General features: G+C 38.2%; 2 long non-coding RNA genes across 2 annotated transcripts in view; both read right to left on the bottom strand.

Moving 5' to 3' along the window:
• Window positions 1-686: 686 nt before the first annotated feature.
• The window catches only part of LOC128320165 (uncharacterized), a 16,526-nt gene continuing 2,380 nt past the window's right edge, over window positions 687-14,832 (bottom strand). The window contains exons 2-3 of the long non-coding RNA XR_008303627.1: window positions 2,270-2,398; window positions 687-2,149 (exon numbers count right to left, since the gene is read on the bottom strand). This is a non-coding gene — a long non-coding RNA (uncharacterized LOC128320165). The remainder of the gene's footprint in view (window positions 2,150-2,269; window positions 2,399-14,832) is intronic.
• Window positions 7,243-13,722, bottom strand: LOC128320163 (uncharacterized). Its single transcript, XR_008303624.1, has 3 exons — window positions 11,531-13,722; window positions 11,212-11,320; window positions 7,243-9,265 (listed from the first exon to the last, which is right to left on the bottom strand). It is a non-coding gene; the product is annotated as an uncharacterized LOC128320163 (long non-coding RNA).

The raw sequence follows: 14,832 nt of genomic DNA on the forward strand, positions 1-14,832 counted from the left end.
CCAACACCACCCCAACACTACCCCAACGCTACCCCAACACCACCCCAACACTACCCCAACACCACCCCAACACTACCCCAACACTACCCCAACGCTACCCCAACGCTACCCCAACACCACCCCAACACCACCCCAACACTACCCCAATGCCATCCCAACACCACCCCAACACTACCCCAACGCTACCCCAACACTACCCCAACGCTACCCCAACACCACCCCAACGCTACCCCAACACCACCCCAACGCTACCCCAACACTACCCCAACGCCACCCCAACGCTACCCCATCCCCGCAGGGCCCCATAGGACACGGTACCATCAGATACAGGTACAGTATTTCTCATTTTGTAAATTATTTACATATTCTTCTAAAATGTGTACCACTATCTACTATCACTACAGTGCAGTCTGATTGGTCATATTGTGCGCATATATTATTATATTATATTTGTAGTAGTTCTGGTTTATATTAACGTGATCGTTCTAATGCGTTATCGGTTCTATAGTAATAGATCATTCACAGGGACTTGTATGGCGGATCCTCCACATAATATAAGCCTATTAATACATGTATTTTTAAAAATTATTGTCGTTTAACAAAGAAAATGTATAATCTCTGACATGGTGACATTTTTTTGTTAAAAGACCTTTATTTAACATTTATGGAAGGAATCAGTGCTTTGTAACAGTTGGTCGTAAGCGCTATTCGTAAACGGTGCTTTCCAAAATTTGCAAAACAGATAAGACTTAAAAGACTCACAGAAATGCATTTTAAAGCATTGGTCTTTGTCATTTATTCAAATATTGAGCTTCAATTTACATGAATCATGCGTGTGTAACATTTACACTGCCATTCAAAAGTTTTTATAAACTCTAGAACTAGTAAAAAATAGGTTTAAATGAACTGAGTAATGTTTGTAACTGGGAAGAGAAATCTGACTTGAAAAGGCCTGTTTCACTCTGATTGTGCAGTTGTAGCACACAACACATTCTGTACTCTCACATCAACTGTAAGACAAATCTGGACTTACAGTAACTTACAGAGAAACAATAACTGCTTTATCAAATGAGTGCGCTTACCTTAATTATTTAGGCAAATGATGGAACATGTGTATTTTTATTTTTACTTTTATTTAGTGACCAGACTTTGAAGGAAACTAGTATTTCTAATCTTGGACGTTATGGCACAAGTGAAAAATATCCTTTAGCCAATAACCTTTGTGTCCGGTGTAAAAGGGCACATTTTTTGCCTAATACGGAAGCTTACTGGACCCAGCGCAGACACGCGACGCTTTTACTGTGTCTGGTGTTAAATAGGCCTTACTGACTGTTGGCCTGTTAAAAATAATTGTCAGAGGCATTGTAAGTTTTCATTGAAACTGCATGTTTTTTGGCAGATGTCCTTCATCAGCTGTGCAAGCAAAGTGCTTCTGAAGATGTAAGATTTGAATCCAGTTGATATTCAACACGGTCGTTCTTTCTCCTTACAGCAACTAGCAATGCAGCCAAAGATGCACAAATACAAACACACCAGCACTGTTATGGTAGTGTTCAGTTATTACCTCACTCTTAACCAGTGAATCAGTTCCCCTCCCTGAAACTATTTAAATGTCTGTGTTGATTGAGTCAGTTATATCTTATTTCACCAAGTCATAAAGACAGCATGTCAGCTGACTATGTCACATTTTTCATGCTACTTCAGCACAATATATACCAATAGTTTCATCTGCTTTTCTTTGGCTAATTAGAACTGAATTCATGTAAACCCTTTTAAATTATACTGTGTTTAAATTATACTGTGTTTTTAAATTATACTGTACCCTTGAATCATACACAGTCGTTAGCTGTAATGTAAATGTCATGTTCATTTCTTTCTGGATGATTAATCAAGCATTGGTGTTATCCAAATCTGCTATTTGTATAATATGGGTGTGTGCACTTATCTGTTACTTACTTAGAAACATTTTGACACCTAAAATCTGTATGGAAATGTAACGTGTCATGCCAGCCAGCATGGTCTGGATGTAGTTTTAGTGTGCACAGGAGACGAGCAGCCCGTGAAGTTACAATCTCAAAGTATGAATGTCCTTGGAGGAGGAATGAAGAGATCCAATTAAGCACCATTTTGAGGAAGTTAATAGATAGACCTGTAGAGTGGAAGTGTGAAATCTGAGACTGAGGCAGTGAAAGAATGGAATTATGTTCACAAATTTGGGCGTCCTAAGTGACAAGTTTGATCGATTATCAGTGTATTATAGAGGCTCTACCTGTCCGTTCACATCCTCAAAGGGCATCAAGGATGACGAAGTACGGTTCCCATGATTTGTAGGCTTGCCTGACTTGAATAAGGAGATTTCAGCAGCTCAGAGAGAGGCAGTGTGGTGGATGACTTCCACCTGGGGAGCAAAAGGAGGCTGATGAAGTGACATTAAAGAAAAGGTGGAACTTAGTGATGGGAGATGAAGAATAACATTTATAGTACTTCTGTAACAGAATTGTCCTTGCAAAGACCTAGAGATGAGAGAAGCGTTGTTGTCGATGAGGGAGACTACATGGGATTGTCTGTGATCCTCAGAAGAGAGAGAAAGAGAGTGTCAGTGATCCTTGGGGGAGATAGTATCCATGAGCCTTCAGAGAGAGTGTGTGAGAGAGAGATGATGTCTGTGATGCTTCAGAGAAAGAGAGATAGATAGAGAGAGAGAGAGAGAGAGAGAGAGAGAGAGAGAGAGAGAGAAAGATGGGAGGGGCTGACAGGAAGTGCTATGAGCATTGTGAGACAAGAAGGGGCTGCAGGTTTTGAGAGACCGGAAAGGCTGCAGAAGAACTAGTTTAAGACACAGAAGGGATACAAGCATTGAGAGACACAAAGCTGCAGTCATGGAGAGACAGGAAGGGCTGAGAGCATTGACGGAAAGAAAGACTGCAAAGCTTTAGGGACAGAAGCTTTGAGAGACAGAAGGGCTATGGGCTTAAAGAGACAGCATGGAGAAGAAGGAGCTGAGAAGAAAATGTGTGAATGAGAGCTGAGATTAAGAACAGTGTGGTATGAAATGTGATTTGGATGGCGTGGGCTTTGGAATAAAAACATGCAGCATATTGCTGGGATGAAGGGCAGAAGACATATGGGCATGTGGAGAGATGTAGGCAGAAGAGAGAAAATGCAGAGATGAGTATGGGAGGTGGCATATCATTAGGGCTGTTCATTGAGCTAGAGCCCTCACCACATCATGACCTTTCTGGAGAAGCTACTGTATGTAATTCTGCTGTGGAAAGTGATCCTTTGTTTTCTGAAAAGCTGGTAGTTTTTCCTACTTCTTAAATCTTGTTGACATTTCAGTTAAACTTAATGAATTGAACAGTCACCATTGCCATTTCTGTGGACACGTGCATGTGCGTCGACACGTGCATGTGCGTCGACATCCTCTCTGAGTGAGAGTGTCAGGGCGGCCATGTCAACTCTGATTTAAAGGCTTTTTGCTTGTAGAAGAATCAGAGGGATTCTCTTGTCCTTTAAATTTTCTGTGGTGGTCGAGTTGAGAAAGCAGGAAACTAAGCTGTCACACTTCAAAAACATGGCTGCGTGACGAGGTGTGCAGGGCTGGGAAGAGCCGTAGCTGTTTAATGCAGACTGAAACATGGTGCTGTGCAGGATATCAAACTCAGAAAGTGAGCGCTGACAGCTGGAAAGCTCTTTGTCTGATCTGTTGATTTTTGAGGTAAGCAGGAAATGTTTAGTACAAACGGAAGTGTTTGCATCGATGTGGTCAACACAAAGCCACATCATGTGGAAAGTTCGTCACTAGTGGAGAAAGAGAGAAATGGGAATTTATAGGAAGTTAATTAGGGAGAAGGTTGAGCTTCAGGCAAGGTCTTTCTCAAGTTCAGCTATTTCCAAATTCCATTTTGCATATGGAAAAATACTCTAACCTTTGTGCTTCTTGTGTCACAGGTTCTTTTTTAGTAAAATATAACTTCTTAGATAAGACAAAAATAACAAGCATAGTTCACATGTCTACACAGACAGCCCCAGCAAACATAATAAAGCAAATTAATTGCAACAGTTCTAACCACACCAGCTTTTACTTTTACTGAAGGTCCAAAAAAAAGCCCAACAGTTCTAACCTAACAGTTACAATGGTCACACATATATTAATGTCACATGTCAGCACTGAGCATTTCCTCAAAACATTTCCCTAAATACCAACCGCACGTCACATTGCTTGCTGTTTTTGTGAGTGAGATGCTTAAACAGGCCTCCGACTCACTGTGGTGTGTACTTCCGTGTTCACATCATGTGATTGTGTGTCACCGTGGCTTTGAGCTGCAGAGCCACAGCAGCCTCTATCCACAGAAACATTACATAAAGGTTTTGCTATGTATAAAGCTTTGCTTTTTCTGGCTGATTAATTGTGATGTATTGAATATAATTTACTTCTACCAAGTCTTGATTTTCCTACTGGAAGAAACTACATGCCAAGATAATATGTACTATAAACGTAAAGGCATTTGACATGATGATAAACCCTCTTCTCAATTACACGCTGAAATTCTGTTTTAGAAAGTTACAGGAAAATTGGATATCTGTATGGAAACAAAAAGTCACTGAGGCACTATTTCTTTTATGTCTTGACTGTGGAGCTGTTATTTGCACACAGGCATGACTGTACAGAAACTCTCCTGACGTTTTGTTATTCAGATCTTGCTATCTTTGTTTCTTCTACCATTGCTCATACTCAATTAGCTTTCCTAGATATAAGTCATATAGTAGAATGACTTTAATGTGCTTGTTTCACAGCTTGCTCCTTTAAAATAAGGTTTGCGTGACAACAGACAAACACATGAGTTAACTGATAAGAGGAATGTTGTGCAACCAGATATAGAATAGGAATACAGCAGTTATTAGCTATGAAGTGGATATTTAAAGAAATACTACTAACTGGTTACACATCATACCTCACGTTCATCAGTAACACAAAGGGCACTGGCAATTGCACTCCTGAGTCACAAGTTAGAAAAAGAAAAATAAAGAAATGACTAACACACCAAATTCAACCCATGAAGGCTTTGGTAATTAGCCAGTTTGTTGAATCATGTGTTCCTACACACTGTAGTGCTGCAGCTCTCCAGGACGGAAGAGTCTGACACCCCTGACCTGAATTATCACACCTGCTTTATATACGTAGCACTGTTTATAGAGACTGAATTAGGAAACTTAGTACTCGTGCTTACATTTCCTTCTAATGTGGTAACCCTTTTACCATATTATTACAAACTATTACCTACATTCATTCTCACATAAAAGTAGGTTGTAAAGAACATTAATCCTTATTTTCCTGTATTAGAAAGTACAACCTATTACAAAGATTGTTCATAAAGACAAATATCGATAAGACTGTTGATTAGATTCTTTATTGTTTTTGCACAAAATGATGTTTCATTTTGCAGCAATCCAAACAGCACATTATTACATGTGTAAAAAAAAATATATAATTAAAAATTCACACACTCAGTTAATGTTAATATCAAACTTCAGAATGAGGAGAAATGTGATGTCAGGGACTTTGTGGCATGGATGTTGTTAAGACCATTGAAAGCTTTATATTTTGTCATTTTGGGCTTGGCCCATTCTTTTGCCCAGGAGTGTAGATGAGAGAGATTTCTTATGGAATGCCTTGTTTGAAACAAACTTGACAAACAAAATAGGAAGATGAGTCAGGTTCGAATGACTCAAGTTTGCTAGTGAGCTTTTGTTTCAGAGATTATGTTGAAGGACTCAGGAAAATGAAAATATATTATTCCAAGTAATTATTCACTGTCATGGAACTCCAACTTCCATGGAATTTGTTTTCTAGGAAATAGCACCTTTCTTCTTAAGCAACTCAAACTAAAAGCAATTAATCTGATTTGACGTAGGCTACACATAACATCCTCTAAATTAGGTGTATTATATCAAGCATATGAGAATTGGCTCTTAGGCATTTTGATCAAAGCACTGCTATTTTATTTATCAATTACTACCCATTTATTGCAGAAGTAAATTATGCTTGACAGGTTTTCACCAAATGGCTTAGGAGCTGGTCATTAAAGTACTTTGTGTTTGAATAAACAGAATTCCTTTTGCAGTTGCTCACTGACAGCCTGTGAGTTATTCTTCACTGACAAATGAAAAGGAATTCCAGATGATGAGCAGGCCAAGAAATTCCCTGCACAAACAAGGAACATGTGGAGATAAAACCTCTGCTGCATTCCAGGCAATGAAAATGGGGGAAGACATCAGAATTCAGAAGCAGGCTGACCTGAGACACCAAATATTCATGAATCCTTTTCAAACATATTAATATATATATTCCTTTATACAGAGAGAGATTTATAAGATGAAAATTACCTGAGATTAAAATATCTGGATCTTTATTTAAACATGAAGTAAGCAAAAACATTTGTCAGAATTCTTTCATTAATTTGCACAAACAGTTTGTATTAAATGTTAACAAAAGACACTGTGTTAGCTGTTATAGCTTTTTAGACTACTGCAGGGGTGTTAGATTCATTTCAGGTAACAGACACTTAGTACACTGTCAAACTGCCTGACCAAAATAACCAGCTCGTTAGCCAATAACATCTTCAAACGACTCCTCTTAAATGTGTTAAACCGTTGGTGTTTATCTGGTTACATTCTTAATGTCCGAACAGATATATCATATACATATCATAGACAATGTAAATTTTGAGTAGTTTGCAAAATTATTTACAAATAAAAACATTGTGATCGCATATATATTCACCCCTGTTACTGTGAAAGAGACGTGGATCTAGACCATTTTGTTCCTTGCTACAAAACACACCTTTTGTCAGTAGCTGAGTTTATGGCCCTGATTTTATTGCACTATTTTGCCCATTATGTAAATAACTCTTTTTTTCAGACTTTCCAATTCAATTACAGTCCACAGGTTGGTTTTAATTTAGATCACTGATTCTATATTCATTTGGTGAGCTGGATTAGAACCTTGATCAGACCAGTTCCAGCCAAAGGGGTGTATATTTAATATCCTTAGATTACACCATTCATATTAAACCCTAGGAGTATTGTATGGCATTGGGTTAGATGTATTGTACTGAACCAAGTGACTAAAATCTCTTTACTTCATAAGGACTAGCTTCTAGATGCTGAATGTAGAATCTATGAACACTCTTGCAGGACCATGTTGCAGTAATCTTGTTGGCTCGAGGAAACAGGGCTCTGGTCTTCATCACCCTAGGCAGTGTAGAGATACTGTATGTCAGAGTGAGTCACACTGCCTCTTTTCACTCTCTTCTGACTCTGACTACTTCTCCTGCAATCTTGGGCACCTGCTGCTTCAAACAAAACATTGCCTGTGGTCTCATGGTGATATGCTGCTCATGCCTCTATGTCTGTTGCTCAAAATGTGAATCTCCTACAACCTATAAAAAACTCTTACACATTTCCAGTTTATAACATCATTCTGAATATTTTGGTACTTTACTTAAATACACTTTAGCAAAAAGATCCAAAATGGGATGAAACATTAAAAAAAAACAGGGTCAAAAACAACTTTAAATGTTAATAGGTTAAGATTGTGTTCATTGTGTAGTCTGAAATCAGTGTCTACTAGGGGAAAAAAACAATTAAAAAAATAAAAAACACATGATAATAGAACTCAACTTGGAAAGTCGCCAACTGGTGAATAATACATTGCTTAAAAGTAAATCAGGCACTGCTGCATAAATATTATAATTTACATACTTTTTTTAGCAAAAGATCAGCAATTCATCAGTTCCATGCTCATTGACAAGGAAGGAAATATCAAGTCTAGTTTTGTTAACAACATTAGAAAAGGCTCAAAATATGAGCTAGAATTGAACTGAATATTCACTGTATCTTGTACCTCTTTTAGCAGGTAAGAAAATTCCCTGATTCATCAGCTGTTCTTAAATATATATGTGACGTATGTGTATATCTCACACACACCTTCAGTAGAAAGAACACAATCAGGTCTAAAGGTTTGAGTGCGATACTAATCAGTAAGAAACTACGAGCGGACACGCTACTTCATGAGCCACCTTAAAAATGTAATGTTATGAAGCGATTTGGTCTTTTCTTGAATCTTACTAGCGTATTTGTCTGTGTGGCTTCTACATGAGGCGTAAATGAAACATAAACGTCAAGCACTTTTCATCACAGTAAATAAGGGTACTGAGTCTATGGAAACATGGGTCAAAGCAGAGTCAGCCCACAAAAAATGCCCTGTTTATATTTATATGCTGTTATCAATTATTAATCATAGATCTAACAAAGGTTATTGCCAAAATGGAAACTAGGTGATTTTGGACCTGCCAACTAAATTTGCCTGGGTCACATGAGTTTTAGACATGAAACGCGTATCCCAGTGACAAAGTGGGATGTTTAATCAAGAGCCGGTTACAGAAACTGGCTGGACCTGTTAGTTGTCACTATGATGAATAGGTGGATTAACCACCTAACATCTCTCCTTACGCAATGGAAGACACACCCAGACCTGAGAGGAATGCTGTTGATTTACAATGGTTGAGCAAAACTAATAGAAATTCTGAGACAGTCTCATCAAAGCAGTTCTCAGAGTAAATGTGAACCTTGTTTACAGCCAGAAAGGACAGTTAATTAAATAATTCACAAAACATACTATCTGAGGTGATGCGATATTATCAGCAACCTGGAAAGTGGAAAATTACCTTTCTTTAAATCCTTTCTTTAAATCTTTTTAATGTTGTTAAACATACAAAATACCTTGAAGTGTATTAAAAATGTTTTACAAGAATAACTTTTAAAAAAAAAAAAGGTTTATTTAACAACACAATGATCAAATAACTGATCAAACCAGAAGAGCAGGATTGCAAGACAGCATTAAAGGCACACTTGTGAAAATGTCTTGCCCTGTCTAGCTACATATTTGCCTCAAAAAGGAAAAAATATTTGACAGGAAGTTCAGCAGGTAGCGTTTCCGTGTCACAGTCCCAGTGCCTGGTTTGATTCTGAGCTCAGGTTACTGTCAATGTGGAGTTTTGCATGTTCTTCTCGTGTCTGTGTGGGTTTCCTCCAGGTTCTCCCAGCTTCCTCCCATCTTAAAAACTGTAAATAAGAGTAAATGTATGCGTGTGGTGCCCTGTGATGGACTGGAGTCTCTATCAGGGTTTATTCCCTTCAGGAACCCAGTGTTCATGGGATAGTGTCCACTTCCACCATGACTCTGACCATGATAAACCAGTTACTGAAGATAAATGAAAAAGGTAAAAGACAGGTAAAAGATGGAAGCTGCAGGCTTAAAGTTAATACCCAACTCTAGCAGCTGGCATGAAATGAACTAAACAAAGACTTAATAGTTTCTTATCATATGTTTTTCTTGTTCCAGGTTGCACATTATTTCTATTAAAAGTGTTAACAGATATACTCATTGATCAGGCTTTTTGACAAATTGTTCAAATTCACTGTGTGGACAGTTTGAAGAAAAGCAAAATAGAGGAAAAAATATAAATGTCAAGTATGCTTTAATAAAAGAGGAAACAACACCTTTGTAAAACACCCTGAAATGTACAGGAAATAGGTCAGTTTCTACAACAGTGAGAAAAGCAGAAACAAAAAACCTGCACTCGATTCCACACCAGTTTTTGCCAGCAACAGGATATAGAACAGTGTAAACACCAGGGCACTGGTGGCTTTTATTTTTTCCTCTATTTTTACCTTATTGTAAGACCTACAACTTGCTTGGTTTGTAACACAAGATATTCTTATGTTTCCAAATTTGTAATATTTCCTTGAGATAAAGATGAAATATAGTTTAATGAAATTTTACAAATTTTGCCAATTACAATTCTTATGAATTTTGCAGGAGATAGAATTAGAATTAGACCCCTGACATAAACCATTTTTTAAACAATCTACCAATATTATATCAGATCGAGAAGCTGCAAAAGCAGCATTCTGCAAGCGTAATGTCACATGTACCAGACCTATAATCTGAAAGGAAAAGCCAGCAGCTGGGTGTGATTAAACGCATAGTTAGCCAGTGGTTAGCTGATGGGCCGTGACAATGTGCGAAAGACTCAGTGTAGAGAAGCCCACATGTAACTATCTGCTGACCTAAGGCTTTTTTACACAAAACTATGTCACTTGAGATTGGTTGCAATCTTGGCCGCTCTACGAAGAGACCACATGAAAGCAAGAAAGTGAAGCTGAACAAAGAGGACCAAGTAACAGAAAAAGGCACTGGGACACACTGTGCAAACTTTGCAAACTCTGCAATACTCTGTCTTTAAGACAGAGGCTTCAAGTATTCACACAATAGTTAATGGATTACACATGTCTGCCTCTGGTCTGAGTCATGGTGTACTGGTTGCACCAGGGGAAGTTTGATTTGCTTCTCTCACATGTTGCTGTTCCTCACATGTTTACTCTGTTCCTTTGTAAGTAGTCACAAATTCATTTGCAGCATGGCTATGATAAGTTCTTACATATGTGCACACAGAGAAAAGTATCAACATTGAATCAGAAGTGTTTGCTCTCACCAAGGCTTTGGGACAACAGACACAGCTGACTTGATTCTTTGTACAGTACACCCCTGGGGGAAAAAAAAGGGCCAAGCCCAAAATGTTAAAATATGAAGCTTTTAATGATCTTAAGAACAAATCACTGGTGAGGAAATGAGCAGGAATGAAGCAGATGCTCCTGAGAGCTCCTGTGCCTCCATTCACTGGTTTCCTTTTGCTGTTTGGGGAAAAGCTAGAAACAGGGAAATTCACTTCTATAGTCTTCTTGTACACAAAATCATGATAATGATTAAAATGTTTGATGTAAAATTCAAACTAACACGTGTCTGGGTGTACAAACTTTTCCATAAATATCTTCTGGGATTTTTTTTTTCTTAAAAGATTAGTGATTATTTGGTTTTCTGCTGCACCTGATGCAGCTCATCAAGAGCCACAAGACTTAAACATTTACAGAAATCAAAGGGAAAAGCTCCCATACTGAGCTCCTTTATCTCTCTGTTTAGTACTTGCTCATTTCCTCACCAATGATTTGTTGTTAAGATCATTAAAAGCTTATTTTGCCATTTTTTCCCCGGGAGCGTAGCGTGCGTTTTCTCAGTATTCCAGGCCTATCTCTGTATGTAAGCATGGTGTGTTGTGATGGCTCCACACATACGCAGTTTTCACTTACTACAGCACTTCTTTCTGCAGCGAGTGTCAACAGAGTGCTGGTGCCAAATACAGAGGGTACGTGCGAGAGTGGCAGGCATCAGCAGCTTTTCCTGGGAGGATAGGCAGCCCTTGAGAAAAGAGAAAACTTTTTTTTTTTTTAGAAACACAGGAAATAAGCTGTTGAGCTGAGTGGAGGAATGTATTGTGAAATATTAGAAAATCAAATGTAAAGAATATGAACGTTGTCTATGCTAGTTCTCAGTTCCTCCAAACATATCAGTTTTCTGCTTCTCTTTTCACCCAATCCAAATTTCAGTCCAAGTAGATTTAAAATTCACCTCAGCTGGGCAGTAGTATGTGTATAAATGTAGTCACTAGAGAACTTCTTGGCATATTTAGCCTTTAGGCTTTGGCTGGCTTCATACGTCGTATGTAAGGTACATACTTTTCCATGAAAAGGAGCAAGCCAGTTTTATAAGAGCAGTGAGCAGTGTTATCAGAGAGCAAGAGAATGTTGACAGACCGAATAGACCCAAGATAACAGATGCACATCAGTGAAAACATGAGGCCAGTAGTGACGCACACCAGATTCCCACACCACTCATATCCTCCTGAACCTCAATCTGTCTCTCCCTCTTTTACTCTCTTTCTTTCTCATAATCCCCTTACTCCTGATTTCATAACAAGAAAATATGTTTTCATGTTTGAACAGTTTTTAACTCTGTCTCCGTATTCAGTCACCCCCACTGGAACAAATATAATAATATGAGCATTGCCTATGCTAGTCTTCAGTTTCACTGACATGTCTCAGTTGCAGTTACGGATGCAGATGTTTTCCCATATCCCTTGAAAGCTTTCACAACCCTGAGTTCTCCTCTATCAGACTGTATATCTGTTGAAAGGGAAAAATTCAAAATTGCAGAACATCTCGTAAAAGTACAAAATGTCTTGTTTTTTTCTTTCTTTCCTGCCCTCCTTGTTCTTTTCTGTGGTTTTTTCCCCCCTCAGCTGTCTCCCCTCAACTCACTTCCTGCATCCATTAGAAAAGTACAAGAAAGGGTGGTGCGTGCAGCAGTGTTGAAAAGTAAAGGAAATGACTCGTCTGTATTTAAAGCCTCCTGAAATGTTTCTGTTCCATACATGGCAGATCCAAATAGTTACTGGTGGGTGGTTATTATTACACACATACGGTGCAGCCGATTATGTAAGTGACAAATAATATTGTTTTGCACAGTAATTGTACTATAATGATCTTCATAAAAGGTTGACAAACTCTTTATGAATCTTTATCTTTATGGTTCCTACGTATTTAATCGCCCCAGATTTCAAACAAATGTCCCTTCCTTTATTTAATCACATATTCATTTGTTTAATTCACTTTCAGTGGAACTGTCATAAAGGTATTTTATATCATGTCTTATCATTATTAATATGGCATGACTGCTTGATGGTAGATCAAGTTCGTTTACTAATACCTGCATCCACCCAAAATAAAAGAGTGCATGATTTTATTTATGTCCTCATCTCCCTCTCTGAAATGAATTCCTGCCTACGCCGCTGATTACAAGCCCTGAATTACACTGATCATTGTGAACTAGACAAGAATAATTTGATTTTTTAAAATGAATCAAATTACATTTTAGCCACCAGTCATGACACATTCATGGGATATTAAATCTAAAAAAGAAATTTACATTATATATACAATTATATATAAATATGTATTTATATATATAAAATATATACATATTGATTATTGTATTTGGGAAAGTCACTAAAATGTCATGTGAAAAAAATCAGCATTTATTTTAGATCTTTGTCAGAACTTCGCCAATATGTATAAGAACATAATACTGGGATATAAATGTTGTAATGAGACTTTTTTATTTCCTGTGTATGTGTGTGATACGGAGGCGGATAGAAAGAGAGACAGAGTATGACGATGAGAGTGTTGATCGCAGTGGAGCTCACTCTTGGCTGGCAGATTCTGCACCCTGCCTTGACTCCCATACCACGCTTGTCTGTGAGGCCTGGGCCCAAATTTTCCCACGGACGAAAGGCTGTGTGCGCAAATCTTTTATGCTGGTAGAACTCTGAACCAGACACAACAGTGACTTTACAACTAGGGGAAATGAGCACATGAAAAACTCTCTCATTGTGTCGTGCCATGACTTCTGGGCTTTCTATTTAGATGGATGAATTTACATCTATTTAATTGGCAAGGAGTTTTATCCAAAACAACTTCCAAATGAGGCAGAATCCAACCCAAGCAAAGATCTGTTGAAGAAGCTTAAAATAATACAAGTTCTGCCAAATGACTAGAACAAGTGAAAGAAAATTATACAAAGAAAAAGCCAGAAATAAAGTCAAAGGTTGGAGCAACTGCTAGTACACAAGACTGTTCCAGAAATTAGTCACTAAGTATTAGTCACTAAGTCATTGCAGCCAGGGACCCTTTAGCTGAAACAAAAAAATTCCACGGCCCCCTCTGATTTATTTTATAAACTATTTATGGATTCTTCAAATATTCTGACTATTATTATATTTTATTCCTATTCTTTCCACAGACATGAACACATTAAATACGACTTCAGTAATGGTGGCTTGTGATTTTCACCACTGTAACAAAATAAAAATACCCCCTGACTATTATTCACAGACCCCTGGGGGTCTCCGGACCGCGTTTTAACCACTGAGTTAACCAATAATTCAGAAAGTCTTCTGAAGTGACTCAGGAATGCACACATTCAGCTGAATACACTTCTGTCACGTCATGTTCTTTACCTCTTGATATTATGGTTTTAATGAGGGTTAGGGTTAGCATTTTGTCCTAAAGACGACAGGTTTAAAGAAGTGGTTTGCGTCTGTGTGTGCGTACATAGATTGGTTGTGTAGAGGGGAGAGGAAAGGTATTTAGTGCATAAAGCTAGACTTGTACAAAAATTATTTCACATCACAAAAATGTGCTTCAGAATGACCTGGGTGAAGAGGTGAGAGGCACACACACACACATGAACTTTCCTTTCAGACTAGAAAAACTTGGACATGACAAGGTGGCTGATAGATATAGAGGAATAAACGTAAAAGCTCTGTGTCCTAAAACAGTGCTGACATATCTGGCACACGCATTTCAAATAAACACAGAGTGAGAGCACATTTTGCAATGTTTTACAAGCAGCGCTGTTCAAATACTAAGAACAGTGCCACACTTGCCTTATTTGGAAAGCATATCCTTTTGAGATTTTATTTTAAATCAATCAATTAAAAAATACTTCCAATAAAAAAAAGACTGTATTGATACTGTGTGAGTTATATGTGGCTAAGGAAAGACAGGTACTTTCCCTCTTACAGGACTTGTAAATATGGGCTCAAGCCCAAGAACACCACCCACAGCTGCTGAGTCAGGCCCAAGCCATGTTTATGAGGTCATCCTAAAAGCAGAGTACACAACGTGACAGCTCAGTCTTAAACATGCAGGATATCCCTGACCTCACACTGTCTCACTCCTATTCCAATCTCAAAATTGCAGATTTGTTATAAATGCAAGAATAAAGTCAAAAACAGGGCGTCTGCTTTGCACTAGATAACCAGGTCTGCCGCTAGGACTCTAAGGTAGGAGTTGTGGAATTGTAGAGAGTGA

Source organism: Pangasianodon hypophthalmus, chromosome 14 (assembly GCF_027358585.1).
Source record: "Pangasianodon hypophthalmus isolate fPanHyp1 chromosome 14, fPanHyp1.pri, whole genome shotgun sequence".
Lineage (NCBI taxonomy): Eukaryota > Metazoa > Chordata > Actinopteri > Siluriformes > Pangasiidae > Pangasianodon > Pangasianodon hypophthalmus.